This window comes from Rutilus rutilus (assembly GCF_951802725.1).
Source record: "Rutilus rutilus genome assembly, chromosome: 8".
NCBI classification, from domain to species: Eukaryota; Metazoa; Chordata; class Actinopteri; order Cypriniformes; family Leuciscidae; genus Rutilus; species Rutilus rutilus.
This window is the reverse complement of record NC_140222.1, coordinates 46,188,442-46,206,325: the sequence shown is the minus strand read 5'-3', so window position 1 is coordinate 46,206,325 and position 17,884 is coordinate 46,188,442. Positions and strand designations below refer to the sequence as shown.

General features: G+C 36.4%; 1 long non-coding RNA gene across 1 annotated transcript; it reads right to left on the bottom strand.

The window, feature by feature from the left end:
• Positions 1–982: 982 nt before the first annotated feature.
• Positions 983–12,584, bottom strand: LOC311296225. The gene is made up of 3 exons (XR_014628532.1): positions 12,521–12,584; positions 3,843–3,876; positions 983–1,336 (listed from the first exon to the last, which is right to left on the bottom strand). It is a non-coding gene; the product is annotated as an uncharacterized lncRNA (long non-coding RNA).
• Between the last annotated feature and the right edge of the window lie 5,300 nt (positions 12,585–17,884).

The following is a 17,884-nucleotide window of genomic DNA, read 5'->3' as shown; positions in this document are numbered from 1 at the left end:
AAATCATTAAAAAAAAGAAAAGAAATATTATTTTAAGGATAAAAATGTCTCCTGACCTTATTAAAGTCATACTAGTTTTGTACGTTCATTTAAAGTACATACAAACTAATAGTAATGTTATTTTTATAATAATGGTACAGCAAGTTTTTGCTGTATAAAGGCATACATAGGCTATATACATGTTTGATCAAACACTCACCATATAATTATAAAATGAAGTAAAAACGGTTTAATAAACTTCTTTTAAGTGACATTAATCAGTTAAGCAAAACAAACACCATTTTATCCAAAAACATTTATTCAGTTGTCATTTTTACAATTAATTTTTTTGAAACGTCAATTGAATTTGCCATCAAAGGCTTGTGTTCTCAGTCAAAACTCATTCCTTCACTGATTCATACTATAGTAGCAACTGTCCACACAAATGAACAGTCTAAAAACTCAAAGGGTGTCTTAAGAATAAAAAATAAAAAATTAAATTCTATGGCGTCATTTGAACCTTTCATATAAACAAAGTTAATAAATTTCTGAAGTTTTAAAGCTGTTGAGATAATTGAAAAACTTTTGTCCAGAAATGTGCATGTCAGGTTGGCACAACTGCAAACATGGTTATTATTTTATTATGGTAATTACAGTATACATGATATAATGCATCGTTCAGAGGAGCCTTAATGATGAGTGAAAAGGGTTGTAGATCTCTCTAATACTGGTAAAAAACGCTTTCAAGTATGGGTAGGTCGGTACACTTTCCATATCAGTTGAATTTAAACACTTAAAAATGTTTACAACTGAAAATTGTTTAAATTTCAAAAAGTCAAAGTTAATGACTCAAATATAAATAAAACAAATAAAATAAATAAAAACTAATAAAACATCAGTTTTGAAAAGAGAGATTTTTTTAAAAAAAATTGAAGGTTTATTTGTCAATTACACACACACACACACACACACATTTTATATCTATATATATATATAGCATTGATTTAGCACAATGGGATTTTATAAATGTCTAATAATGTCTATAATGTCTAATAAACTGCACGTCAAGCATGTTGTCTGTCATTTCCTCTATGCTGTTCTTGTGTCCGACACAGAGGAGAAAATATGCTCGAGTCAGCAGGAGGAGCAGTCTAAATAGAACTAAAGATTTTATGCTATATTGTGCACTAATCATACTTGGGTGCATCTGAACTTTTTCACAAAGACCAACACTGGGAAGTTTAATGTTTATTAAAAATAAGGAGCAAGGAAAGTCTTGTAAAATCCAAGGAGCTGAAACTGAAGGTACAGCGTCAGTGCAGGGAGTCTTCAGGATCCACTGAATCCCTTTCTGCTTCTTGTGTTTAAAGAGATAAAGGAGACAAAAACGGGAAAAATTATAGTAGCATATATTACATGTTGTGTGTAACCCTTCACTAAATTTGATACAGACAATGTCTGCGTATGGACCAGTCAAATCAGAAGCCTAGAATTCGCCTGTAGAGAAAAGGATGTCCCAACAATAATGAGTCACTCACACAAGGTTTAAGTTGTAACTGATTTAGTATAATGAAAAATTTGTATTCAAGAATTTCAAGATATTCAAGAAAAACAGAGATAGATAAAATAAAATACAGGAAATAGAAAAGTAAATAAAATACAATGAAGTGTGCATCTCAACCCAATTAATTTCTTTAAACACTTTTGTTTAAAACTTCTTAGGTTTCACTCATATTTCAGTGGTTCTTTTGGAAAATAAAAGAAACAAAATAAAATTTAGAATTCAATTTAGTCACCACCTGTAACACTCACTTCACCTTATAATTAAATTTTAATTTAGAATATAATCAATTCAAGCTAAACTCCTAATCTGATTCCTTTTGAAATTCTTCTCTTATCTTCTAATTTTTCAAAACAAAATAAAAGAATGGACAAAAAAAAAAAAAACAATTACCTTTGATCAAGCAACACAAAATAAAACAAATAATTAATAAATTCACATATAAATTCTTTTTTTTTTTCTCAGGAATTTAACCTTTCAGTTTCGACATGAGTTGAGTGCAGTCTCTGAAGTTATGGCTGAAATGGGTAATGACAATGATTTTGTCCGTTTCTCCTCGTGAATGAAATTCCTCCCAGTAACAGTGAAAAGTGTGAGAGCTGTTAGTTCAATTTCCTACCATCCAGTTCGGCAACGATAATGTCAGTTTCAGGCAATCGATCAATACTCGTGCGGCTCGCCAGTCCCGACTCCCTCCGCGAACATGAGAGTTAAGACAAAATCCAGGAACTCCAATCCGGAAAGATTCGATCTCACAGCAGCATCAACTCAATTCAGCACACACTCGACGACGATGAAAAATTAAAAACAGGAAAAGACAAGAAGAAAACAGAGAGAATACAAAACAAAACAAAAAACCTGACCTTGAATACAAGATCAGAAAAAACCTTGTTAGTTTTCCATAACATAACGTTACACATCACATCATTTAACAGTGTTTAACACGGCATCAAAATGGCGATTGCGTTTCACATACAACGTGCAATCATTTCGTTCACCAAATGTGGTTATGAAGAAAATACATTACTTATAAAATAAACAGATTTCTCATTTACAATTCTCTAATATAAGCATTTCATGAACATTTAACCCAAATGGAATAAAAGTGTAACTCACCAAGACCAGATGAGCTTGAATATAAACCTTTTTTTTTTCAGGTTTTAAGAACGGTTACAACTCAGAAAAATCCTTTTCTCTTCCTCACTCAAAAATATATTCGTATTATAAGTCTCTGTTTCTCAATAAATAAACCTCAATTTGTGAACGCGCTGTGTTACAACGGCTGCTTCTCCGTAACTGCGTCACATATGCGGTTTCTCCATTAACTGCGTCACACAGTATAAAATCAGTTTAACTCTTTTTCTCGGTCTCTTTCATATCAAATTTACTTCTCTTCCACTACATCGTCTCTGGAACAATATACATGTACTTCTCATCAAGTTTCTCAAAGAAGATAACTTATCTCTCAAATTTCCTTGGAGAGATTCAACTGACGTCTGCTCTTGTCTGCAATAGCAATCAAAAAGAACGAGGTCTCTAACTGCGTGCGAAATATGGAAAACAGAAATGCACTCTCATTGGTCAATCCTCCCAAATAAAACATTTTAATTGGCTATTTTAAAACGCATGAAAATAATTTATGAAATGAAAAGAGAATTTATATAGGATATATAGGATTTGAATTTTCTAATTCTTTGTTAATACTGTTTTTTTAACCTGGGTTACACGTGGTATTTAGTATTATTTCCCATTTAGTCTAGTGTGATTTGTTTTTGTAAATGGCTTGCTGTTTTTAAGCATTGTTTTTAATCTCACGAATAAACTTCCATTTCCCTTTTCCATCAATCCAAAAATCAGCTGAGCTGAAACAATATAGACAGGTAGCTTACAGAAACACAGTGCCTAAAAAACTCCACCCATAAGTTTTTGTTACTCAAATATGCAATCTAAAATAATGTTGTTTTTTTGTTATTTCACATTTAATGAGAAATGAAATGGATACTCATTTTATCACTTTCCTATCACACTCCCCAATTTTATATTTGACACCTGTTTAGAAGCCTTTACCTCTTATTACACAACAAAGGATAAAAATGCATTAATAGAACGGTTTTAACCATTAATAGGCTGTTCGTGGTTTGTTATGCACTACTAACTTTATCCAGTGACCTTTCTTTTATCTGATAACATCCCCTAAAACTACTAATTTAGAGAGCAATAGTAAACTAGCATGCTTTAATACACAAGTTAATTTGATTCAGATGTACTGATAATATACAATCTTATTCTTTAAACGTCTTACCTTTTAAAAGTGCATCACAAACGGTCTGTTCTACCTATGGAAGCTTATGGGTAGCAATATTCAATTTGAAATGTAATATGCAAAATGACAATGCAATATGTAAAATGGCAATGCATTTCTGTATTTCAATTTTAATTTTCCCATACATTTGTGCAATGTTTGGTGCAAAATGAAAATGAAAATTCAATTATAAAATTTACATTTGCCATTTCATACACTAGTTTTAATATGTACATTGAATCCATAATTTAACGCTTTATAAGTTGCAAAATTAAAATTAAAATGTATTACAGAAATGATTAGATATGTGTTTAACATGTTCAAGCAAAAACTGTGGCAAAATTGTAATTGAAATGTTATTTTTTCTTAATTGCATTTACACTCACAGTTAAGACACTTGCGATTGCATTTCCATTAAGTGTCCCGCAATGAATGTAGCAAAATTCAATGTGCAATTTGAAAATGCATTCTGAGCCGATCACGTGCCCGTCCCGCCCTGTCAATCACTGCGTGAAGGCGGGGCACCAGGTAAACATACGCTATGGTGCGTATTTTGAGGTGTTGGAAGGAAACAGGGCGGCGGCAGAACTGATACGAGCGTTAAATTCACTAGTAGATGAAGTGGAGCGTGGACAGAGAAATGGTAGTGTTTCCGAAGATTATTACGCGTCTGCAGGTGATAGAACCAGTACGATGTTGGACCGTCTGGGTCTGGGAGAATGTTCTGCCTTATCAAGCGTCGACACCCATGGCAACATTCTGTTGCGCTGCTGTTGTCTGATGCTGGACTGTGTTGACTGCGTTTTGTTTTGTATAAAATATTATCACTGTCTGATACATGCTTACCGTAAATCCTCTAATAAAGGCCCGGGCCTTTATTTTACTCAAGCGCATCGCGGCCCAGGCCTTTATTGGAAGGAGGCCATAATTAGAGACAGGCCTTTATTTGTATTTGAGCAAAACGGACTACCAGTAGAATGAATAAAAACGAGATTTTGTGTCTATTTTAACCTATAAAATACTAGGTTAATTTATTGAAAACGTACAGTTAGTTACCATATAACATTATGGTATGCATACAGAACATTAACAACAAATAAATATAATATAAATAATATTTTTTGTGAAAAGCAATGACTCATTTTGAAACAGTATTTGTTCCAGCAGTAGTAACGTTAGCTCCACAACAGCACGCATCTGTGCATTCATTGATTTCATTCATTCATTCACACACTAGAAACGCGTGTCTTTTTGCGTGTAACTTACAGACACTATTGCGATTAGAACAAAGCAAATAGAACTGACCTATTTCTCAGCTGGATCCGTTGCTCCTCGAAATAATACTTCCAAGCACTTCTGAGGTAAATTTTCCAGGATTATTATTACTTAGATAGATGTGTGTTATCCAGCTGATTGTGGGTGTTCAGGTTTGCGTGGATCGCCTCAGATTATTTGCGTTTGAATAACGCGCGCTCTTCGTAATTTAAGAGATCAAAGTCAACAGAGTATTTTGAAACTCGTTTGCACTTAAGAAAAAAAGCGAGCCTATCGCGCCAGTGCGATTGTCGATCCCAGGGGGTTAAAAAATAGATTTTCGCCAAAAATCCTCTTTGGCTCCGCAGCTGCCATGGTAAACAACATTAGCCTACCGGTGACTGAATTCTCACGTGCGAGTCAAGAGCGAAGTGATTGACATGACCAGGCTACCATAGCTATGGCTTGGATTCATTAGCAAACATTGCCCCCCTGTGGTATTTGCATGTTACTATCACAAGCATAATGTTGTGGCCTGCCCAGAAAAACGTTGTATCTAATAATAGCCCCGGCCACTATTAGAGACCGGCCTTTATTTACCTCCGCCGACAGCGAGACCGGCCAATGTTAGAGACCCGGCCACTAATGGAATACAGGCCACTATTAGAGGATTTACGGTATCTTTATTCTGGAGGGAGGGGGGGAGGGGGGCAATCAAGACTATAAAACTCTTCAAAAAACACGCACACACTCAAACCACCTGACTGCACATCACATTTTTGACTTTAATGATTCTGCTTTATTCGTAATGCAGTGGACCGGTCAACGGGACATAAATGAATCCTTAAAGGATGGGACTTTATGGGACATTTGCACAAAAAGAATAAATAACTTACCGTAGCCTATTTTATAAGTCGCTCCGGAGTCGCATATCAGTCAAATTGCATTGTTCATAATTTGTATGAAATGTGCATTTCTCTCTGGCGCTGCGAAGATCGCGAGTCGTCAACTTCATCTGTCTAGCCGACACTGACATAAAAAATAACTTGTTTTATTAGTAAACAATTAAAATGTCTCCTGCTATATTTTACATATTTGCCTGTTCCTTACAAAACACTGAGAGTGGGATTTTTGACGGGTTTTTTTTTTTTTTTTTTTTTTGAGCAGCTGCGGACAAATTCTTTCCACACACACACACACACACACACACACACACAATATTACATAACACTCTGGGCTTATGGTTTAAAAAAGATAATTTAACATATAAATAACAATTTTTAAATAGCCCACTTAAAGTGTTTATTACAAATAAATGACTAAATGCTAAAAATTAATAAATTTTAATGAACAAACATATGCGTTGCATTTACAATTCTGTGAAAACAGAACCCCCACTTCCCGCGGCCCTGCACTGTAATGTTCAATAAAGTGACGAATGTGATGTGTGACCATCTCTGTTTATTCAGCTGTATAATCATAAAATATGAGGCAGACATGCGAGTCCAAAATAACCACTAAAAGTAGTCAAGATACATTTTTACTGTTGCTATGCACTACGTTGATAACGGGGATATACAGATCTCTATGGAGAAGCTGACACCAGCGACACATTTGAAGAGAAGAGGATTACAGGGTAAATGCTATAATTTTCAGATATTAGTAAATAAGTGTTTAAGAGAATATTGTTCTGCAGGATATTGCAGTGATGTATGATAGATGAATAGTGAAGTCTGTAGTTTGAGATCATATATTATTTATAAGGAATATAATTATATTTTAAAAATTAAACATTTTTTTAAAAACTCATAGCTTGTGGGGTAAAACGCCCCCTACGCTGAGGGGTAAAACGCCCCCCCTGGGGGTATAGTTTCTCTATCATAATTACTATAATAAAATATTTCTGTCTATCAAATCCTTTGTTTTACACTTAATGCAGTATAACTAGGTGGTAAAATCAAAATATTTGAACAAAACATGAAAAAATTACCTCAAGTGAGCATTAACTAGCTAGCTTGCTAGCACAGTTAGCTCACTGATGGAAGGTAGTTAAATTTGGCTATTTTGAACATTGCTGAAATAAATATTAATACATGTTGATACATTACTTGCCTTTTACCTTTAGAGATTAAAAACTATTGTCTGTTAATTTTGCTGTTGATCTATGAAGCAAACTGGTTGGTAAGAAAGGGGGCATTTTACCCCACCTTGGGGGGCGTTTTACCCCACCGCTGGGGCAAAACGCCCCCTTTGTACAAAAATATTTTCAGTGAAAATACTAATTAATTATGAAGGCTGAGCAATTTTAATATTTGGTGAATAACTCCTGTCATAGTCACTCAAAACCGGGATGGCAATTCTAGTCACATTTATGTTTTGTTTCACTGTAATGTCACATTTTCCTTAAGGGGGGCGTTTTCCCCCACTCTACCCTATGTAGCCTACACGGAATCTGACGAGTCAAATTCATCGACCTAGCCTTTTTTGGGTGAATGTGGAGAAGGTCGAGGGCTGGTGACGTCATCGTCTATAATTCAGTGTCTAATATTTTAAACAACGAAGCAGCACACGAAACTTTAACCGGCACAAACAAACGAGACTATTCTGGATGAATGTGGAGCAGGTAGGGGGACTGAGTGACCTCAGAATGACCAATACATATTATTTATTATTATATTATTTATTTAAGAAACCGAAGCAGCACACAATAAACGTTTATCGCGCGCAAACAAACATATGAGTCTACTCTATTCTGGGTGAATGTGGCCTATTTTGCAGACGTTTTGCATTGGGTTGGGGGCGGGGCCAACTTCACGCAGTGATTGACAGGGCGGGACGGGCACGTGATCGGCTCAGAATGCATTTTCAAATTGCACATTGAATTTTGCTACATTCATTGCGTGACACTTAATGGAAATGCAATCGCAAGTGTCTTAACTGTGAGTGTAAATGCAATTAAGAAAATATAGCTGCGAGCAGCGATTACGGGCCCAAGCCGGTGGCACCGCAACCCCGGTGCCTTTAGTTACCTAAAGGCACCGGGGTGGCGGTACCGCCGGCTTTGGCCCTCCATCGCTGCTCGCAGCTATATTTATATATATATATATATATATATATATATATATATATATATATACACATACATACATACACACATATATATATATATTTTATTGTTCAAAAGTTTGGGGTCAGTAAGATTTTTAATGTTTTTAGGAGAAGTCTCTTCTGCTCACCAAGGCTGCATTTATTGATTAAAAATACAAACAAAAACAGTAATATTGTGAAATATTATTCCAATTTAAAACAGCTGTTTTCAATTTTAAAATATTTTACATAGTAATTCATTTCTGTGATCAAAGTTGAGTTTTCAGCATCATTACTCCAGTCTTCAGTGTCACATGATCCTTCAGAAATCATACTAATATGATGATTGATGCTCAATAAATATTCATTATTATTTTCAATGTTGAAAACAGTTGTGTACAGATTTTTTTTTTCAAAATGCTTTGATGAATGTCAAGTTCAAAAGAACAGCATATATTTCAAATATATATATTTTTAACATTATAAATGTCTTTACTGTAACTGTTGATCAGTTTAACTCATCCTTCATAAATAAAAGTACTGATTTATTTTATTTCTGTCCCCCAAAAATAAAATTTTAATTATTACTAACCACAAACTTTTGAGCGGTAGTGTTTAACATTACAAAAGCTTTAGATTTCAGATAAATGCTGTTCTTTTGAACTTTCTATTCATCAAAGACTGTACACAACTGTTTTCGACATTTAAAATAATAATGAATGTTTCTTGAGTATCAATCATCATATTAGAATAATTTCTGAAGGATCATGTGACAGTGACGACTGGAGTAATGATGCTGAAAACTCAGCTTTGATCACAGGAATAAATAACAGTTTAAAATATATTAAAATAGAAAGCAGCTGTTTTAAATTGGAATACTATTTTACAATATTACTGTTTTTGTTTGTATTTTTAATCAAATAAATGCAGCCTTGGTGAGCAGAAGAAACTTCTCTGTTATGTGCGCGCCACAGACTGCACGCACGTCCGCTTAGAGTTCCGCCTTTTGCCTTCCGTCAATATTACGTTATTAGAAAAATATTTTTTTAGAGAATCGATTTTTGGACATTTGTGAATCGATTCAGAATCGTCCACGTCCGCATCGCGATGCATCTAAGAATCAATTTTTTCTCCCACCCCTAGATTTCATACAACAGGTTAATAAACAGTTACAATTAAGTCACTTACATTTTAGATGCAATGTTGACTGTTTTTGTTCTGTTTCAGCAGCGAAAATAGTTAAACAAAGATCACAGCAACTTGTTTTCTCATTACTGAATGATTCAGCATTTTGAAACGAATCGCTTGACTCAAAGATTCAATGGTCAATCCATAAACATCTGTCTCAATCATGAATGACTCAGTCATTGGAACGAATCATTTGAACGAATGAATCAATGACTCGCTCATTAAGATGGTCGCCTGGCGACACCTAATGGCGGTTTAGTGTTATGTTTAAAAGTATCATTCTTTCCAACGTGCACCATTATCAATGTCCGTGCGGACGTCCGTTTTTTTACTTTCACTTTTATATTAGCGATTTAAAAGCACCCACTCGTGTCACACGTCGATTAACCGGTGGGAAAATATCCTCAGACACATACCTAATAAATGTATATTTAAATACAATATTGGCCTACCTGGTAAAAAGTTTTATATACTATTTTGATGTCCTTTTGGACACAAGAGGGCAGTATAGCCCTATGTTTGCTTTTTTGTTGAACCAAATAGCACTAAATAGCCTGTTTTTAACTTTTTCATTCTTCTTGAATTGCAAAAACAGAATAAAATGGGTTTAGTTGTGATATTTGTATACTTTTATATAGAAATAAATGGTATATAATTACATTTTTAGAAGATTTTTACTTTAATCCCTCGCCATAGCAAAACCGTTTGAGATATTTATTATCCATTCACAATTTAGCATATTTAATGTAGTTTCATCATGTTGAAAAAGTTTGGTACGAATAAAATAAATAGTTTAAGAGGAGTGGCTAAAAATTCAGAGGCTGATTTTGCAAAAAAATTCACATTCAGACCAAAATATCTGACTTCCTGATGGCCAGAGCTATTGAATGTAAATTAGAAAGTTGTCCGGCTTGATGAGAACAATATACAAACTATTTTTTCTTTACTGTAGTTAAAAGTAACCCCCCCACTTTTGTCAAAAGCATGTTGAAAGTGACACACTTCCTGCTGCCAGTTGGTGGCGCTATAACTTTGACTCACAATTGCTACATCCATCTGATCGGCCTCTTACCACGAACACACTGCTGAAGTTTCATCAAGATTAGTTAATGTATGCAGAAGTTATTCCACTTCCGTGTTTCTCTTTTCTCGCCATAAATTCGATTCCTCGCCACAGCCAAACCGTTCGAGATATCAAAAATCCGTCCGCAATTTAGCATCCTCAAAGTCTTGACTACATGCACACCGAGTTTGAAGGGGACACGGTGAATTTTCTAGGAGGAGTATTTCACATTCCACAGCAAGCGTTTTCCAAACAACCCATAATAGCCGACTTCCTGTTGGGCTGGCGTAAAACTTGACCGGGGTAAAGTTGTTCGGCCCGATGAGATCTATATGTGTACCGAGTTTCATATTAATTCATGCGAGCGTGTTTGAAATATGGATCAAGTTTTAGAACCCCGTTCAAGGGGGCGCTGTTGAGCCCCCCAGCCACGCCCGGGTACCAGCTTCAGCCCGGCCCTGATAGCCGTGGGTTCTGACCTGTGTGCAAAGTTTCAAGAGTTTTTGAGCACGTTAAGGACCCCAAAAGCCCCTGAAACCTTGATTAACAATATAAAAGCAATAGTCAAATCCCCCCCTCCCCTCACACACACACAGACACAGAGAGAAGGAGAGAAAATTCTTCAGAAAATCCACATTCAAACCAAAATATCTCTCTTCCTGTTGGTCGGAGATGGTTCATGTAAATTAGAAAGTTGTCCGTCTTGATGAGAACAATACACATACCAAGTTTTGTGATTCTAGGAAAAACTAAACCCCCATTTTTGACTAAAGGTGGCGCTACTGAGCCATTCCACCACCCCCGTTTCTGAAACTTTGCACATGTCTACTGGCTAATAAATGTGATGTGTCTGTTGAGTTTTATGCAATTTCAAGTATGTTAAGAGTCTCAAAAGCATCAAAAAATAATATTAAAGTTTGATGCGTTGCCACGGCAACAGTATCTAAGATATCAATAATCCTTTCACAGGTTTACATCTGCCGTGTGTCTACATTGTACACATAAAGTTTGAAGCAAATCGGGTAAAAATAAGACACTGATTTCAAAGCATTTTGAAAGTGATGTACTTCCTGCTGCCTGTTGGTGGCGCTATAACTTTGACTCACAATAGTCACATCTGTGCGGTCGGCCTCTTACAACGAACACACTGCTGAAGTTTCATCAAGATCAGTTAATGTATGCAGAAGTTATAACACACTTCCTGTTTCATTTTTTCGCCATAAATTTGTTTCCTCGCCACGGCCAAACCGTTCGAGATATCAAAAATCCGTCCGCAATTTAGCATCCTCAATGTCTTGACTTCATGCACACCGAGTTTGGACGCGAATCGATGAATTCCCTAGGAGGAGTACATTAAATTCCACAGCATGCGTTTCCAAACAACGCTAAATAGCCAACTTCCTGTTTGGCTGGCGTAAAACTTAGAGCACGAAAGTTGTTCGGCCGGATGAGATCTATATGTGTACCGAGTTTCATATTATTACATGCAAGCGTGTTTGATTTATGGACACGTGTTCGGATCCCGTTCCAGGGGGCGCTGTCGAGCCCCCCTGCCACGCCCGGGTACCAGCTTCAGTCCGGCCCTGATGGCCGCGGGTTCTGACGTGTGTGCAAAATTTCAAGAGTTTTCGAGCATGTTAAGAGCCCCAAAAGTGCCCGAAAGGTTGACAAAATAATAATAATAATAATAATAATAATAATAATAAATAATCCTACCGGAAACAATAGGGCCTTCGCCCTTTCAGGGCTTGGGCCCTAAAAATAACATTTCAATTACAATTTTGCCACAGTTTTTGCTTGAACATGTTAAACACATATCTAATCATTTCTGTAATACATTTTAATTTTAATTTTGCAACTTATAAAGCGTTAAATTATGGATTCAATGTACATATTAAAACTAGTGTATGAAATGGCAAATGTAAATTTTATAATTGAATTTTCATTTTGCACCAAACATTGCACAAATGTATGGGAAAATTAAAATTGAAATACAGAAATGCATTGCCATTTTACATATTGCATTGTCATTTTGCATATTACATTTCAAATTGAATATTGTTACCCATAAGCTTCCATATTCTACCGCGCTGCTGCTGCTTTCGGGAAATATTGAGAGGCTCCACAAGCCGCCATTGCTGTGTCGCAACACTCTCTATCTAACCACTCGTTCAGTTGCTTTCTCGAGTGTTTGCAACCAACTACCGCACACGTCGTTCCCGAACCACTTTTTTTCATGTTGTAATTGTTATCCTCTTTGCCACTGCGATATCAGTGCTTTGTCGGCACAACGGAGCTAGCTAGCAAAACAAACCCAGCCCGCCAGAACGGAAGTGGATTGCATCAATGGGAGGAGTTTAGGATGTAGAGCGGAAACGGCGCAAAAACTTGTGTATATCTCCCTGGGTGCCGCAGCAAAAACGTCTGCCCACTGCTCCGGGTGTGTGTGTGTGTGTGTGTGTGTGTGTGTGTGTTCAATACTCACTGAACACACACACACACACACACACACACACACACCTGGAGCAGTGGGCAGACGTTTTTGCACGGACATGTCATGTCACAGCACAAAATTGTAGCTTTGAAAAAAGGAAATTGGTACACCAAAATCAAACAGACCATCTAATAATTTTACCTGTAGCTTCATTTATCCTGCTATGACACGTCTGAGGGTCTTTCCCTTGATGCTCTTCAGTGAACTAAATAAAGGACTGATGATGGTGACATGTTCTCCTTTCTTTGTGTCACTTCTGAGGAAGAAAGATAAAGAAGTAAAAAGTTACTCAGATTTGTCACTGGTAGATGAAATGACTTTTGATGATGAGAATAATACTTTTAACTACATAATATATTAATCCCAATGTAAGGATTAGAAGCAATGGTTAAAATTGACTTGCATCTTACTGAAGCTGATATCGTGGTGGGTTTGTCTCTCTGTTGGGTGCCTGTTCTCCCCAAAAAATCTTCTTCCAGTGCTTGAGATATATATATCTATATGTAAATAACTATTTTATCAGTCACTTTACTCATTCGGATGCTCCTTCCCTAGTCAAAATAAATAAATAAATAAATAAAAAACCTATACAAAAATATATTTAAAACACATTTTTTTCATACTTATTATATTTCACATCCATTAACATATATGACCCTGGACCACAAAACCAGTCACATAGGTAACTTTTTTGACATTGAGATTTATATATCAGCTGAATAAATAAGTTTTCCATTGATTTATTGTTTGTTATAAATCGGTTAGTTCCAATCCTTGATTCTGATTGGTCAATAGCTGTGCTTTATTCACGATAAAACACGGCTATGACCGCTTCACCCAATGGTTCTATGTATCACTACAACACCCCTAGCAACCACTCTTAGCAACTTAAACACATGTGTGATCTCACTGATATTGTTCATTGAAGCTATAGTGGAGTATTGTGAGAGACCCTCCAATCATCACGCAGAAGCCCGGAGTCCAGGCCAGCCCACTCCTCATTCACCCCCAGAGACGCTGAGCGTCTGCGAGCGGGACATAAACGCAGCGTTTATCCAATGACCGTCTAGTTTCGAAGCACTGAAAAAAACTCTTCAAAGCAGCTCCACTGAAGTCACTGGACGCTGGGCTTCAACAGGGAAATGCACTGTGACGCTACGGGAATGAGAAGGAGATCGAGTCAGTCGACCTGCTGTATGCAGTGGTGGAATGTAACGAAGTACAAATACTTCGTTACTTTACTTAAGTAAATTTTTCACGTATCTGTACTTTACTTAAAGGCACAGTGTGGAGAAATTGTGTTTTTGTCAAACAGCGACCCCTAGAGTCGCTGTGGAATACTTGCACTGTCGTAAATACCCCTCCTAGGCAATAAAACATAACGCAAAAAACACGTAAGAGAACGAGTGTTTGTCTGTTAACAGCTCTGACATATGTGGAAATTATTGGACTGGTCTAATTATCAGCAATGGATGAATGAACAGCATCGTAAAAAAATGACATCCTACAAGCAAGCGCAACAACATACAACATAGAATGCAAAGAAGTTTACAAATAAGAGATTTATTTACTGGCCACTTCATGCGTTTTCTCAGATCGGATAGCTATCTGATTTATCAAAACGATTCCATTTACACCTGGTCACATAAATGTGTTTTTGCGAAACGGATTTAAATCCGATCTTCAATTCCCGCGCTATATGCAGATTTAATGGAGGGCACGTCACCGAAAGCAACAGATATGAACTGCATTTTATTGATCATCAGCTAAAATTTCTAAATCAAAGACCGCAATAAGAGAGAGCAGTAACAGTTACTTTTAATGATGATGATTGTGTGTTAAGCGTCTGCGACTTACTTTCACTTTGATTTGCGATAGTTTGCACGTTGGCTTGATGAATATGCTCAGCTTCTCATGTGCAGTGATGCGTATTCCAGTCATATCGGGCAATAACATATAGCCTATAACACGCTCTCACACGTTTTTTTGTTTATTTTTTTAGCATTTTTGGGAGGAGTACAATTTACATATGTGGTTTCAACAACCAGATGCATTTACACTTGTCCAGTTTCGTCTGGAATGCGTCTCAGACCTCCTCCTGAAGTGGTTTGAGCGATCGGATTCAAATCCGTCTTGAATGCGTTTCGGAGGGCATTTACACCTGGGCCCGTATTCATAAAGAATCTTAATGCAAAGAGTAGCTCCTAGTGACAAAATTCTAAGAAAATTCTTAGAAATATGGCCGTTTACTCTTAAAATTAAAGAAAAAATCCTAGTAAAGAAAAAAGTAATTCAGAAAGCATCTTAACCCTTAAAAGAGGTCTTAGGGTCAAAATTGTTAGGAGCACGGACAAGGACTTTTAAGAAGCTTAAGAGTTTCTTTAGCAGAGGAGAAAATGGCAGAAAGATGAAGAGGGAGAAGAAATGTGTTGCAGACAATGGATGACAGTGAGTTAATAAGACGCTAGATTGTGCAGGGATCATGTTTATGACTGATCTTATTAGAGACACGCTAACATCTCTGACACAGCGCAGAAATGCCATAGCGCCAGAAATGAAAGTAATCACTACATTACGATATTTGGCAACTGGGAAAATTCCATGTTTGATACATTAAAACCAACATTCAAACCACCGCTTAAATAGACATGCCAACAATCAGTTTAATTGGAAAGAGTGGAACAATTTTTATCATTCTAAGCCAAGCAAATACCTTATAGGAAATTAACAGCATGGTAAATAAAAAAAGGATTTATATATATAATGTGTGTGTGTGAGAACGGTCAAATAGGAAAAATTACGTGAAGGCAAAGTGAAGGCTTAGAATAGACCCTATACTTAAAATCACTTTTTTCCCCTTCTTGGACAACCAACCAATCACAGTCTTCAAAAGATTGTGTCATACATAGCAACGGGGTCAACCCCACCTCCTTACTAAGATGAAAGTTTTTGTCTTTTCCTTACTCAGAGTTGCTCTCAGATCGGTCCCGAATCGCTCTTAAGCTAAGACTCCTACGTAAAAGTTTTTAAGCTAAATTAAGAGTTTTCTGAGAGGATTCTTAGAATCTTTATGAATACGGGCCCTGGTCTTTTCACGATCGGATAGCTATCCGATCTGAGAAAACGCATGAAGTGGCCAGGTGTAAACAGCGCCCATGACAAAAAAATACGCACGAAAGTCGGTGAAAACAAACGCTGGTTGGCCTCTCACGTCCAAATTTGAGGAAGTGGTGGGGGAAGTGACGTATGCCGTAAAGCAGTCGAATTTTGTAGTTCTTTTTGTGCTCGGGTTACTACCCGAACCCCGAAGTTACGTAGTGCCAATAAAAGCGATACAGACCCCGTCAGGCTATGGCAGACGTGTCATTCAACCTATTGTAAGTCGATGTACCATCACAAGGGTCTTGGAAATATATTATGAAGGTTGAAAAGCTACATAGTGTTCCTTTAAGTAGAATCAGTAGTGCATACTTTTGACTTTTTCTTCGTTCCTTTTTGCAGCAATTATTATACTTTCTACTCCACTACATTTCTACAACGTTTCGTTACATTTTCGTTACATTTTCTGATCAGTTTTCCCCCTGACAAAACAGGGATTGAAAAAAATCTCCATGTTTTTGGTGCTGACGCGTTCATGGTGGTGCTGCCAATAAAGCACCTAAGGACCACAAGGAACCAGCAAAAGTAATGAATATGTAAAATATAGCAAGGAGACATTTTTATTGTTTATTAATAAACAAGTGTTTTCTGTGTCGGCTGCAAAGATGCATTTCATACGGAGCAGTCTGTTTTCTTTCGTTTTGAATTGTTCTTTTTAAAAGTACACATTTAAAGCTGTCTAAAGATATATTTATCAGGTCTGTGAGGGAAGTAGGGTACCTTATACGCTGAGTTTCGGTTCATTTATGAGACACGCTTCAGTTCACACGCCGGCGCCTCCGTGTCGTGATTATCTATTTTCTACTATATTTACTTCTCATTTATTAAATCCTGGCAATTGCTTGATGAAACATTTTTCTAATTCAAATATTTATTGAGTTTTTGTATTTTATAACAAAAAAAAAATAAACAAAATAAAATAAAATGCATATATATAAAATAAAATAATAAAATAAAAACAAACAAACAAACATAAAACAGTGAGGTTCAGTGTAAATCTCTATAAACAGCTGATGTCAAAGTTACATTGTAGACATGTAGGTGCAGAAATTGTCCCATTGTTCCTTCATGGTTTCATTCGTACAGTGTAGTCTTCCCAACATCTTTTCGCATGCTGCATTTTCAGTCATTCTTTCTTTCCACATTCTAAGTGTTGGGGCATGAGAGTCCTTCCAAATTTCAAAATGAGTCTGGAACATGTTACCAAAGCAGTATTTAACACTCTAAAAGTATGTTTATTTAACATTGGCACTTCTCTTTTATCTCCGAGTAAACACAGTCTAGGTGATTTGGGCAGACTACAGGGTAACCAACCCTGCATGTAACCTAAAACACTGCTCCAAAAGGCATAAATCACCGGACATTCCCAAAGGGCATGCATCAAAGTGCCTTTAGCTATTTGGCATTTCCAACACAGATCGTCTCTGCCAATACCCATTTTATAAAGCCTAGAAGGAGTATAATAATATCTATTAAGGATTTTGTATTGAATAAACTTGCCCCTAGCTTCTCTAATGTGCAGTCCATTATTTGACAGAATTGAATCCCATGTATCATCATCCATTGTACATCCTAAATCTCTTTCCCATATTACTTTCAGACTTTTATTTGTCTTATTTTTAACCCAGGGACAAATATTATACCATTTTGAGGCTTTGCACAGTAGTGGAGGAAGTAGCAGAAAGGTTTCTATAGGATTTTTTCCATTTAATAGCTTAACACTTCCTTTCAAACAATCTCTGATTTGTAAATACTTCCAAAAGTGGTCAGGACCCTCCAAGTTAAATTTCCCTTTGA